Raw genomic sequence first — 14611 nt, 5'->3', positions numbered from 1 at the left:
TAATCGGCAAAAACAGTAAAAACAAAAAGCTATCGGCCAGCGTATTATTCCTTGCAGCTGCTCTCCAGGTGAGCTCTTTCCCAGCCAAACTCTGTTTTGCCTGGGCCCTCTCTACTCCTGGTTTTCTTCTATTTCCCCCAGCTGATTTTATCTTTAAAAATGGACTTCAGGTTCCCTTTTGTGGCTCTAAAAGTTTATAAAACAGCAGTGATTTGCAGGTCTCACCAGTGGGGGAAGAGGTAGCCAGGGGACACTGATCTTTGGCAATATCCCTCCTCCCATTCAATCTACTCAACCACTGTGTATGGGAGCAGACTGACCTCAAAGGACAGCAATAAGTGCCTGGCCGCCCACTGAGCGTGAAATCCACTAAAATGTCTAGATGTTTGGCAGGACAGTCTTAATCGAATCATAGGCTTTTGGACTTGATTTTTGGGGTCTGTTGGGAGTTAAGTGACTTGTCAGGTCCCACAGCTACTACACTTCAAGTGTCCAAAGCGGGATTTGAACTCACATCCTCCTGACTCCAGAGCTGATGCCGTATCACTTGTCCCACTTGGCTGCCTCTGATATGACAACCTGTTCACGATGAAACCAATTTGGCTTCTGTGATCATTGCTGTTTGCCGATTCGATGTATGAGGCCCAGCCAGTGAGGGCTCAGGCTGGGAACAGAAGTGGTCTATTCTGCCTGCCGCCAGCTTAACTGGGGGCTTGGGGAGCGAAATATAGGCAGACATTCATTGACACACTTGAGCACACACAGAAGTATTCTCTTACTGGCTCTTTTCACTTATGTGGCAAGGAAATGTTTTTTACCTGGATGCTCTGCTAGAACAGAATGTATTCCAGTGGCTCCAACAGACAAAAGCCTCAGTGCCAAATGAGCCAAGACTAGTTGCGATCCTGAAGAGAGACAGAGAGAGAGAGAGAGAGAGAGAGAGAGAGAGAGACAGGGAGACAGACAGAGATAGAGACAGAGAGACAGAGACAGAGGGAGACAGAGAAAGGAGAGACAGACAAAGGAGAGAAGGAGGGAGGGAGGGAGGGAGTAGAGGGGAGAGGGGGAAAGTGCAATCCCCTTATCTGCCTCATTTCTTCCTCCAGGCTGCCATGTGGCCACATACCCATAGCCACCTCTGTTCCTCTTGTTACTGCTGTGTCTGTTTCTGTGCTTCAAAAAAATAAAACACCACCACCAGTGGTCCAGCCTCAAACATCCATAGTGGAACTGTTGGTAGACACAGTCAGTGGCAAGGAGCCAACCCTGAGGAACACTCTGCCTTACCCAGTAATAAGTCCATTCACTTGTCAAGACACCCTGTCTTACAAGTTTGCTAATGGTTCCAGAACCAATGCTAGAGTCAGAAGTAAACTTGGGAGAGGGGGGGATGCTTTAGGGCATTTGAACTTTTGAGTTTTCCAGGGATCCATGGGAGTGTAAAGCAGAGATTTAATAAAGAGAGGGAGGAAAGAAAGAAGATTTTTATACTTCCGTCTTTGTTATACTTTCTCAGTAAACTTCCCTCTGAGAAAGCTAATTTAATGTTAATTGGCCATGGAAGTAATCGCTGGTCAGAAATGAATTGGCAATGATATTGAGGGAAGATATTAGACAAGAGTCAGTGAACGATAATAGTGGAAAGAAACCTCCCACCCTGAGAGCTGCCTCTCCCAGAGAGGAGAAATAATCTTGCTCTAAGACTCTGAGTAGCTAATCAGAGGGTGGTTTTGGGGAGAGTGAGATCAGAGACTGTGCTACACACATCCCTGTCTCTGCCTCTTTCCCTCTCTTCCTCTCCTTTTCTTTTTTCTTTTTTGGAGGCATTTGGGGTTAAGTGACTTGCCTAGGGTTACAAAGCAAGTAGATGTGTGAAATCAGATTTGAACTCATTTCCACCTGAATCAGAGTCAGTGCTGTAGCCACTGTGCCCACCTGACTGCTCTTACACACCTCTTTAATGTTCCATTTTAAAATTCTCCCAGGAATCAAAGTCAAGCTTGCTCATCTGTATTCAGATTCAATTCTCTCTCTTCTCATGAATAGAAGGACCCCAACCCTTTTGCACGCTTCTGCACAATCTTGCAAATAACACAGGCAGGGATTCAGCAATTACAGCTGCCAGCAGCTCCTCAGGACAGAGTTGACTAGAAATCAATAAGAATATCATTGGGTGCTTTCTTACAATCTTGGATCTCAAATTCCTCTTGACCACTTTGGTCCTGTCCTTCCCAGTGCAAAAATCATTCTCCCTGACAAAGAAAAACAAACAAAAAACAAACAAATGGAAGCCCATTGAGTATTTGGTACTAAATGATAATTTAGTAGTTTTACTTTCCATCAATTCATGCACAATGTTTTATAGTTTCCTTTTCTCCCAAAATGACTCTAAAAATGTCCTTAATTTCTCTTAGCAGCCCTGGCTTTCTCAATTTTAATTCTCCAAACACTATTTTTATAGATTACTTTGTTTCTTGCCCTGTCTTCTGCCTTCTGTTCAATTCTCCAAAAAAAAAAAAAAAAAGTCATTTGGAGAGCTCCCTATGAATCCACATTAATCTCATCAGATTTTTTTCTTCCTCCTTGAAATTGCTTCACTTTGTGTCTTGAGAGTTTCAGTCTTGTGAGTTTCCTAATGTTTCTGGCTGATTCCCCCCACTAGAATTTTAATCCTTTCTGTTGAATCCAGAATGCTCATCAGAGGAATCCTGATTTCTTTCTTCTCTATTATAAACTCTAGGAGGGAATGGTCGCTTATATCCAGGATTCCCATAATCTCTTGACAAATAGTTCCTCCTCCTTAGGGAGAATCAGATCCAGAATAGAATTGCTCTTTGTTGGTTCCTCCATATTTTGGAGAAAAAAAATAAGGTTATCTTTTAGACAAGAAGGAGATATTGAAAGATATTGAAAGTCTCCAATCACTCCAATCACTATCTATACTTTATCAATACTATACTGTTGGCTATATCTATACTATATCAGGCTGGTGATCTCATTTATTCACCCTTCTGTCCAGGTGATCTCTAGTCTATTCTGATCACATAATCCCTTTTGTCCCTTTGTCCAATATGCTTCCTCATCCTGGTACCTAGATTTGTTCATTTAAGTATATCTTCTTATATCTTTTTAATATACAATGTTACCCCTCTCCAATCTTATTTTTTCTTAGCAAAGTGTATTGATTGTACACAGTAACAGCAACATTGTACGATGATCAACCATGAATGATTTAGCTCTTCTCGGCAATACGATGACCCAAAACAATTCCAAAAGAGTCGTGATGAACTGATGGCGGCTGAATGCAGATCAAAGCATATATTTTCACTTTCTTTTTTGTGTGAGTTTTTTTTTCATTTTGGCATGTTTTTTCTTTCACAACATGACTAATATAGAAATATTTTATATATAGAAATGTTTTACATGATTGCACATATGTAACCTATATCAGATCGCTTATCATCGTAGGAAGGGGGAAGGGAGAAAATTTGGAACTCAATTTTTTTTTTGATGAATGTTAAAAAATTGTCTTACATGGAATTGAGGAAAATTAAATTCCCTTAAAAAATAAGATAGTTTGATCCAGAGTCAGAGTCTTGGAGTTCGTTCCAAGTCTCAATAATCATTTTATTAAATATATATTTTAAGTCATACCAGTGCTAGATACTGAAGATACAAATAAAAAGAATAAAATTATTCCCACTAGCAGTGAGCTGATATTCTCACCAATCAAATTTGCCATCTGAAATTAAGACCCCCAAGTTCCTGCTTGTTGCCTACATTCTGGGCATTTTTGTTTATAGTATAAAATTCAGGGGTCCTCAAACTTTTTAAATAGGGGGCCAATTCACTGTCCCTCAGACTGTTGGAGGGCCGGACTCTAATAAAAACAAAACCTTTGTTTTGTGGGACTTTAAATAAAGAAACTTCATAGCCCTGGGTGAGGGGGATAATCATCCTCAGCTGCAGCATCTGGCCCATTGGCCGTAGTTTGAGGACCCCTTGAGATTGTTGTCTACATTTGGGGTATTTTTGCTTATACACTAAAGATTGTTTCCTACATTTGGGGTATTTTTGTTTATATACTAAAGATCATGTGTATTATCATTAGGGTAACTAGACGATGCCATAGTGCATGGGGCTCTGGGCCTGGAGGCGGGAGGATCTGAGTTCAGGTTTAACCTCAGAAGCATTTCTTGCCAAAGTCAGAAATGGTTTGCCACTTCCTCTTCTAGTTCAAGAAACTGAGGCAAACAAGGTTAAGTGATTTGCCCAGGTAGTAAATGTCTGAAACTAGATTTGAGTTCAGGAATATGAGTCTTTCAGAGTACAGGCCGGGCACTCTAACCACTGTACCACCTAGCTGCCCTAGTTACACAGGAGATGCTTTTTAAAAGTACTTATTGTATTAAATTATTGAAGGGTGGACATTATATTCCCAAATAAGATCACCAGAGAAAAACATTTGCTTCTCCCAAAAGAAGAAAAACATCCTTGACAATACCAAGGGAAGGAGATCTCATGAGGATCCAGCCTTAGCAACACCCCTTGACAACTGAGGCAGAGAGCAGAAGCTGGTGTCAGGGGGAAAGGGGTCTGCAACAGTTGTTGGGCCAGGCTCCCAAGGGCACGGCCTTCTCTGAGGAGTGAGATTCCATCCCATCCTGCAGAAAAGTCTAGTAGAGACCTGAGCCGCTCACTTTGACTGGTGCTCTGGTTCTTAAAGACGAAAGAATTATAAAGACTCGAATTTCTAGTGGAACCATAAAAACTGGGATGGATTAGGAATCAGAGCACTGGGGCCAAACTCCCGGCTCTATCATTTATTCCCTATGTGACTGTGGAATTAACTTGAACCTTTTCCAGAACTTTGGTATACAAAATGAGGGAATGGGATGAAATAATATTAGTGATAAAAATAATTGCCTTAAACTTCCATGAGCTGATGCAAAGTGAAAAGTACTATGTACAACGTAACAGCAATATTCTAAAGTGATCGGCTGGGAATGATTTAGTTATTCTCAGCACTACAATGATCCGAGGCAACTCTGATGGACTTATAATGAAAAATTGAAGAAACGGAGGAAGTAAATGAACAAATGGAAACTATGGGAACTCTTCAGCCTGGACTTCCATCTCCTGCTCAATGGCCTAGAGCAGCAGCCCTGAAGTCAGGAGGACCTGAGTTCAAACCTGAACTCAGACACTTAACACATCTAGCTGTGTGACTTTGGGCAAGTCACTTAACCCCAGTTGCCTCAAGGAGCAGCTATTTGGTGCAGTAGACAAAGTAGCAGCCGCATACATTTGACACATAGTAGGGCTATTTTTCATTCCCTGTGTCAAAACTCTTCATTCATATCTTTTATAAGGCTCAGCTAAATTATCACTGGGTGCTGAAAAAGGCAACTCTTTAAAAAAAAAAACTGCTAGAGAATGTTTGGTGTCTGAATACAAATTGAAGCATACTTTTTTATTTTTCTTTATCTTTCTTGAGTTTGTTTGTCTTTGTTTTCTTCCATAACATAACTATTATGGAAACATGTTTTGCATGACTACACATGTCTAACTTATATTAAACTGCTTCCCTTCTCAATGAGGGAGGTAGAGAATGAAGACTGGAAAGCATTTGGAACTCGAGTTTAAAAATAAATATTAAAAATTATAAAAAAGTTTTCCATGTAATTGGGGAAAATAAAATATTAAAATCAAAGATAAAAAATAATCACCTTAAATTTGCAATATGGCATTATTAATGCTTGCTGACTGTGTTCAAGACCTTGTGCTAAGGGCTAGGGATACAAAGAAAGAAAAAAAAATACCCCAGTTCCTTCCCTGAAGGATTGCAGCATCTAAAGGGGTGGGAGTGGGGATGACGTGCAAATAATTAGTACAAACAGGACATGGATAGAATAAGCTGAAGTTAATCAATGGAGAGAAGGCACTAGTATTATGGAAGTCTAGATGGCAGAAGCAAAGAAGCTTTGTGAGGTTGGTAGTAGCCCAAATAATAAAATAGCTACTAACTATTAGAGGGCGCTGGACCTGGAGTCAGGAAGACAGCTCTCTGAATTCAAAGACAGCCTCAGATATTTACTAATTGTGTGTCCCTGGGCAAGTCACTTTACCCTCTCTGCCTCAGTTTCCTCATCTATAAAATAGATGGAGAAAGAAATGGCAAACTGTTTCAGAAAACCCCAAATGGACCAAGAAGAGTTGGATATGACTATTTGTTTATTTTCTCTATTTTTATTGAGTTTTTTTTTGGGGGGGTCCATGTTTTCTTTCACAACATAACTATTATGGAACTATGTTTTGCACGACTACACACTTATAACTTATATTAAATTGCTTGCTTTCTCAGTGGGGAGTGGAGAGGGAGAAAGGGAGAGAATTTGGAGCTCAGAGTTTAAAAATGAATGTTAAAATTGTTCTCACATGTAATTGAGGAAAAGAAAATTAAAGAACAAACAAAAAAGCATTTCTATAGTGCTTTAAAACACTGCAAAGTGTTTTAGAAATATGATCTTATTTGATCCTCCCAATGACTCTGGGAAATAAATACTATTATTATCTCCCATTTTACTAATGAAGAAAGGTTAAGCAATTTACCCAGATGAGGAAACTGAAGCAAATAGCATTAAGTGACTTATCCAGTAAAGGCTCTCCTAACTCCAGGCCCAGCATTCTATGCGCTATATCACTTACCTGTCCATTTTATTATCAGTTTCCTCCGTATTCCTATATATTTTATTTCGCATACAATGAGATACATAAAATAAAAAAGGAAAATAAAATATTAAAATGTAAAAATCAAAGTAAAACACCACCCATCAGTTTGCTCAGATTATGAAACCTTTCCAAGGAGAGGATGATAGAGCATTGGCTTCCAGGGGAATTACCATGGCCTAAAAGAAAAGGGCCTTGGGGGCACCTTAACATCATGACTGATTCATGTCATAGATGAAATAAGTAGTGTTTTTCTAAGGCCTGAACTAGCCTCAGTCAAAGTCTTTGCTTTATTCAAGTTTGGGAGAAATTGGTAACTCTTTTTTCTCTTGGTGCCCTTTAAAGAAAAAGTTCTTTAGAGAAAGTCCTTTGAATACTATCCAGCCTCTGACAAATGGGCTTCAGAACTTGGACAACTTCTTTATTCTTTTCATTCCAGTTGGAGATTCCAAACTTGGTGAGATTCAATGGAGAGAGTCTCCAGTTTCATCCAAGAGGAAGTTCCCTACAGTCTCTAAGCTGTCAGCCAAGGACATGGTAAGCTAATGGCTTCTCTCCACATTTGCCACTTCCCCAAATCTTTTCTCTCTCACCACAGATCTATCTCTGAAGAAGATCTAGAACCATATTTGTCTTCTCCCTAAGCAAGAAAGGAGGTCTTTCCTTTCTGAAGCCAATTCTGCCTTTGGTAAAGATTTATTTGGGAGACAATTTTGGATTAAGTGACTTGCCCAGGGTAACACAAATTTAAACTCAGGTCCTCTTGACTCCCCTTATCCATTGTACCATCTAGTTACCTCTGAAGAGGCAAATCAAAGAAAGAAAAAAAAATACCCCAGTTCCTTCCCTGAAGGATTGCAGCATCTAAAGGGGTGGGAGTGGGGATGACGTGCAAATAATTAGTACAAACAGGACATGGATAGAATAAGCTGAAGTTAATCAATGGAGAGAAGGCACTAGTATTATGGAAGTCTAGATGGCAGAAGCAAAGAAGCTTTGTGAGGTTGGTAGTAGCCCAAATAATAAAATAGCTACTAACTATTAGAGGGCGCTGGACCTGGAGTCAGGAAGACAGCTCTCTGAATTCAAAGACAGCCTCAGATATTTACTAATTGTGTGTCCCTGGGCAAGTCACTTTACCCTCTCTGCCTCAGTTTCCTCATCTATAAAATAGATGGAGAAAGAAATGGCAAACTGTTTCAGAAAACCCCAAATGGACCAAGAAGAGTTGGATATGACTATTTGTTTATTTTCTCTATTTTTATTGAGTTTTTTTTTGGGGGGGTCCATGTTTTCTTTCACAACATAACTATTATGGAACTATGTTTTGCACGACTACACACTTATAACTTATATTAAATTGCTTGCTTTCTCAGTGGGGAGTGGAGAGGGAGAAAGGGAGAGAATTTGGAGCTCAGAGTTTAAAAATGAATGTTAAAATTGTTCTCACATGTAATTGGGGAAAAGAAAATTAAAGAACAAACAAAAAAGCATTTCTATAGTGCTTTAAAACACTGCAAAGTGTTTTAGAAATATGATCTTATTTGATCCTCCCAATGACTCTGGGAAATAAATACTATTATTATCTCCCATTTTACTAATGAAGAAAGGTTAAGCAATTTACCCAGATGAGGAAACTGAAGCAAATAGCATTAAGTGACTTGTCCAGTAAAGGCTCTCCTAACTCCAGGCCCAGCATTCTATGCGCTATATCACTTACCTGTCCATTTTATTATCAGTTTCCTCCGTATTCCTATATATTTTATTTCGCATACAATAAGATACATAAAATAAAAAAGGAAAATAAAATATTAAAATGTAAAAATAAAAGTAAAACACCACCCATCAGTTTGCTCAAATTATGAAACCTTTCAAAGGAGAGGATGATAGAGCATTGGCTTCCAGGGGAATTACCATGGCCTAAAAGAAAAGGGCCTTGGGGACACCTTAACATCATGACTGATTCATGTCATAGATGAAATAAGTAGTGTTTTTCTAAGGCCTGAACTAGCCTCAGTCAAAGTCTTTGCTTTATTCAAGTTTGGGAGAAATCGGTAACTCTTTACTCTTTTTTCTCTTGGTGCCCTTTAAAGAAAAAGTTCTTTAGAGAAAGTCCTTTGAGGACTATCCAGCCTCTGACAAATGGGCTTCAGAACTTGGACAACTTCTTTATTCTTTTCATTCCAGTTGGAGATTCCAAACTTGGTGAGATTCAATGGAGAGAGTCTCCAGTTTCATCCAAGAGGAAGTTCCCTACAGTCTCTAAGCTGTCAGCCAAGGACATGGTAAGCTAATGGCTTCTCTCCACATTTGCCACTTCCCCAAATCTTTTCTCTCTCACCACAGATCTATCTCTGAAGAAGATCTAGAACCATATTTGTCTTCTCCCTAAGCAAGAAAGGAGGTCTTTCCTTTCTGAAGCCAATTCTGCCTTTGGTAAAGATTTATTTGGGAGACAATTTTGGATTAAGTGACTTGCCCAGGGTAACACAAATTTAAACTCAGGTCCTCTTGACTCCCCTTATCCATTGTACCATCTAGTTACCTCTGAAGAGGCAAATCAAAGAAAGAGAAAAATGATGCAAGAAAATGTATAGCAACTCTTTTTGTGGTAACAGAAAACTAGAAACTAATGATGTATCCATCAATCGGAGAATAGTCAAATAAATTGTGGTACATAGATATGATTGTCCTAGAAGAAATGTTTGACAGTTGTTTTTAGAGATCTGGAAAGACTTAAATGAAATGATGTAAAGCAAAATGAGCAAAACAGAGACATATCTATATTTCTATAATAATGACATTATTGTAACATGAAGCAACTTTGAAAGACTTGAAAACACTGATCAATGCTGCATTCACCCACAATTCTAGAGGACACTTGATAAAGCCTGCTCTTACCGCATGGAAAAGGGATCAACGTGGTGCAAAATGACTGGGTGTTTATTTTTTACTTTTTGGACATGTTCTGCGTCGGAATTTGTTTTGTTTGACTATACATATTTCCTACAAAGGTTTTGATTTTCTTTTTTCTTTTTTAAAGGGAGGTGGAGTAGAAGAGACAAAAATAAGTTTCTGATCATTGAAAAAAAATAAATTAAAAAACCTGGGCTAGTTGACAGATGGATTTGGAACTCACCGAACAGTCAAATTCAAAGAGTTGATGTTAATGGGTCAATGTCAGTTTGGAAAATAGTTTCTAATGGAGGGCCACAGGGATCTATGCTTGACCTTTTGCTTTACTGATGATTTAGATGAAAGCATAGATGGAGATTTATCTTTTTTTCTTTGCTTTATACAATAAATATATTCTTTAAAAGTTGATAATAATCAAAGCCTTTTTAAAAAATATTTATTTATTTAAATTTCATTTTATTTAATAATAACTTTGCATTGACAGAATCCATGCCAGGATAATTTTTATACAACATTATCCCTTGCAATCGCTTATGCTTCGTTTTTTCCCCTCCCTCCTTCCACCCCCCCCAAGATGGCAAGCAGTCCTATACATGTTAAATATGTTGCAGTATATCCTAGATACAATACATATTTGCAGAACCGAACAGTTCTCCCGCTGCACAGGGAGAATTGGATTCAGAAGGTAAAAATAACTCGGGAAAAAAATCAAAAATGCAAATAGTTCACATTCATTTCCCAGTATTCCTTCTTTGGGTGTAGCTGTTTCTGTCCATCATTTATCCAATGAAACTCAGTTAAGTCTCTTTGTCATAGAAATCCACTTCCATCAGAATACATCCTCATACAATATCATTGTCGAAGTATAAAGTGATCTCCTGGTTCTGCTCATCTCACTTAGCATCAGTCCATGTAGGTCTCTCCAAGCCTCTCTGTATTCATCCTGCTGGTCATTCCTTACAGAGCAATAATATTCCATAACATTCATATACCACAATTTACCCAGCCATTCTCCAATGGATGGGCATCCATTCATTTTCCAGTTTCTAGCCACTACAAACAGAGCTGCCACAAACATTTTGGCACATAGAGGTCCCTTTCCCTTTTTTAGTATCTCTTTGGGGTATAAGCCCAATAGAAACACTGCTGGATCAAAGGGTATGCACAGTTTGATAACTTTTTGGGCATAATTCCAGATTGCTCTCCAGAATGGCTGGATTCGTTCACAACTCCACCAACAATGCATCAGTGTCCCAGTTTTCCCGCATCCCCTCCAACATTCATCATTATTTTTTCCTGTCATCTTAGCCAATCTGACAGGTGTGTAGTGATATCTCAGAGTTGTCTTAATTTGCATTTCTCTGATCAATAGTGATTTGGAACACTCTTTCATGTGAGTGGTAATAGTTTCAATTTCTTCATCTGAAAATTGTCTGTTCATATCCTTTGACCATTTATCAATTGGAGAATGGCTTGATTTCTTATAAATTTGAGTCAGTTCTCTATATATTTTGGAAATGAGGCCTTTATCAGAACCTTTAATTGTAAAGATGTTTTCCCAGTTTGTTGCTTCCCTACTAATCTTGTTTGCATTTGTTCTGTTTGTACAAAGGCTTTTTAATTTGATATAATCAAAATTTTCTATTTTGTGATCGATAATGGTCTCTAGTTCATCTTTGGTCACAAATTTCTTTCTCCTCCACAAGTCTGAGAGATAAACTATCCTATGTTCCTCTAATTTATTTATAATCTCGTTCTTTATGCCTAGGTCATGGACCCATTTTGATCTTATCTTGGTATGTGGTGTTAAGTGTGGGTCCTTGCCTAATTTCTGCCATACTAATTTCCAGTTATCCCAGCAGTTTTTATCAAATAATGAAATCTTATCCCAAAATTTAGAATCTTTGGGTTTGTCAAACACTAGATTGCTATAGTTGACTATTCTGTCTTGTGAACCTAACCTTTTCCACTGATCAACTAATCTATTTCTTAGCCAATACCAAATGGTTTTGGTGACTGCTGCTTTATAATATAATTTTAGATCAGGTACAGCTAGACCACCTTCATTTGATTTTTTTTTCATTAATTCCCTTGAGATTCTCGACTTAATCAAAGCCTTTTGTAAATCAAATCTTTTTACTTTGATTCAAATGTCATTAAATTATCTGGTTTTAAGAGTTTTTAAATATTTACTTTGTAACTGTATACCATATTTTCCTGGTTCTGTTCACTTCATTTTCTAACAATTTATATATGTCTTCCCAGTTGTTTTTTTCTGAAACAATTCCCTGTATTACTTCTTAAGCACAATAGTATTCCACGACCATCATATACCATACCTTGTCTAAGCCATTCCCCAGTTAACGGGTATCCCATCAATTTCCAATTCTCTGCCATCACAAAAAGAGCTGCTATAAATACTTTTGTATTTACTTTAGGTCTTTTTTCATTTTTCTTTTTTTAACTTTGGGTCTTTTTTCTTTTTCTTTGATCTCTCTGGGATACAGACTTACTAGGGACTTTACTGATCAAAGGATATGCACAGTTTTATAGCCCTTTGGGCTTTTTCCAAATTGTTCTCTAGAAAGATGGATCAATTCACAATTCTACCAAGAATATATTAGCATCTAACATCATTTTCCTTTTCTGTCATGTTAACCCATCTGATAGGTGTGAGGTGGTACTTCAGAGTTGTTTTAATCATTTCTCTCATTATTAAAAATTTAAAGCATTTTATATGACTTAATTTCTTCTGAATACTGCTTGTTCATATCCTGCGACCATTGATCAATTAAGAAATGACTTTTAATTTTTAGATATTTGGCTCTGTTCTCCTTAGAGTTGAGAAATGAAACCTTTATCAGAGAAACTCACTGTACATTCCCAGTTTCCTGCTTTCCTTCTAATTTTGCAAGATCTTTTAAATTTAATGTAATCAAGATTATCTATTTTACTTCCCATGATCCTCTCTCGATTAATCATAAATTCTTATCCATAGCTCTAAGAATTTTTTTTATACTTCCCCAATTTGCTTATATTGCCTTTTATAGCTAAACCATATAACCATTTTGACTTCATCTTGCTAGATTGTGTGAGACGCGGGGCTGTGTCTAATTGCAGCCCGATTTGGGATAAGAAGTCCCTTTCCCTCTTTGAATCTGTTTCCTCACTCATATAAGGAAAAGATTAGACTGGATCAGGAAGCTTTCCTCTGTGTGTCTCAAACCCTTAGGGGTCCGTAGGCAAATTTTAGTGGGGGAGGGAGAACTCTTGAAAAAAAGGTGACATCTTTATTTCCATTAACTTATTTTTTAAAAAAAACAATTTAATATTTTATTTCCCCCAATTTCTTTCAAAAGCATCTTTAGCCTTTAAAAAAGCTGAGTTCCAAATTCTCTCCCTTCCCTCCTCCACGAGGAGAAAACAAATGATTATTTGCATAAATGCAAAACATGTTTCCATGTTAGTCATGTCAGTTGTGAATGAAAACACGGATGCTCAAAAATAAGAAAGAAAAAGCCAAGTATGGTTTGACCTCCACTTACGCCCTGAAATTTAGCATTTCCTCCCATGGTGCATGTGGAACACACTTGCTGTGGCACTTTGGTCAAGGCTTTTCCCCATGTGGGGGCCTCGGCCTCAGGAGGCTGGAGGTGGGATTGGGGATAAGTGATAGCAAATGGAGTCTGGAGATCCTGAGACCCCTGGCGCTCATCAAGGTAATCCATCGGATTCTCTGCCTAATTATCTGCAGATTACTGACTGCTGGGGATTGGCCAGCCAGAGCAGAGCCAGCCAGCGGCAAGCAGATGCTGCCCTCTAGTGTCCAACAAGGAAGCTGCGGCCTACCCGTCGCTGTCCAAGGCCCCTTTAATAAAGTGGCTAAATTTGGGAAGAGGAGCCGGCTGGGAGGGAAGGCAAAGGGAAGAAGGGAAAGAAACAGAGCCCGAGGATGAGGGAGAAGGAGAGAAGCAGGGCGCCATGAAAGGGGCAGAATTTGTACAGGAGGACATGGGGCCGATCCACTGATTTGACCTGGGAGACCTTGGGCCAGTTACTTAATGGGCTGGTGACCGCTTCGCTATAAGAAGGGGGGGAGGGGCAGCTGGGTGGCCCTGAAATCAGGACGACCTGAGTTCAAATCTGCCTCAGACACTTAACACCTCTTAGCTGTGTGACTCTGGGCAAGTCCCTGAACCCCAATTGCCTCACAAAATAATAATAATAATAATAATTTTTTTTTTTTAAAGAGAGAAAGAAGAAAATGATCGCTAATTAGAAGTGATGATGTGGATGGAATGTTGGGTCTAAAGCCAGGAAGACCCAAGTTTAACTCCAGCCTCACTGTAAGTCTAGGCAAGTTACTTCAAATTCATTTGTCTCAGTTCCCTCCACTCTAAAATACAACTAATAACAGCAGCTACCTTCTGGGGTTGTGAAGATCAAACATTTGTAAAGCGCTTAGCTCCGTGCCTGGGATGCAGTGGCCACTTAATGTTTCCTTCTTTCCCTTCCCCCTTCCCCATCCCTCCCAAGTCTGACAATACATGCAACATCCCTCACCTGGGGATCCCCATCTGTGCGAGAGGATGGAGACGTCTTGTCATATCATATCCTTTGTAATTTTGATTTTCATGGTGACTTTCTCCCATGTACATCGTAGTCATCCTCCTGCACAGTCTCCTTAGTTCTGCTTACGTCAGTTTGCATCCGTTCACGAAGTTCTTCCAAGTTTCTCTGTATTCATCATATCTGCTGTTCCTTGCGACACACAAGTCGATGACATTCACATTACCCAGTGCTAGGGTATCTGCTGCGCCCCTGGCCCTTGGCTACCCCAACTAATGCTGCTAAAAGGCCCTTTTTTGTTGGTCTACATGCCTGGCGGTGAATCTTCCAGGTCAAAGGGTGGAGACATTTTAGCCACTTTATTTGTAGCTTTCTAAATTGCTTTTTTAAATGGTGG

Source organism: Antechinus flavipes, chromosome 4 (assembly GCF_016432865.1).
Source record: "Antechinus flavipes isolate AdamAnt ecotype Samford, QLD, Australia chromosome 4, AdamAnt_v2, whole genome shotgun sequence".
Taxonomy (NCBI): Eukaryota; Metazoa; Chordata; class Mammalia; order Dasyuromorphia; family Dasyuridae; genus Antechinus; species Antechinus flavipes.
The sequence above is the reverse complement of the archived record's forward strand: the minus strand, read 5'-3'. Positions refer to the sequence as shown.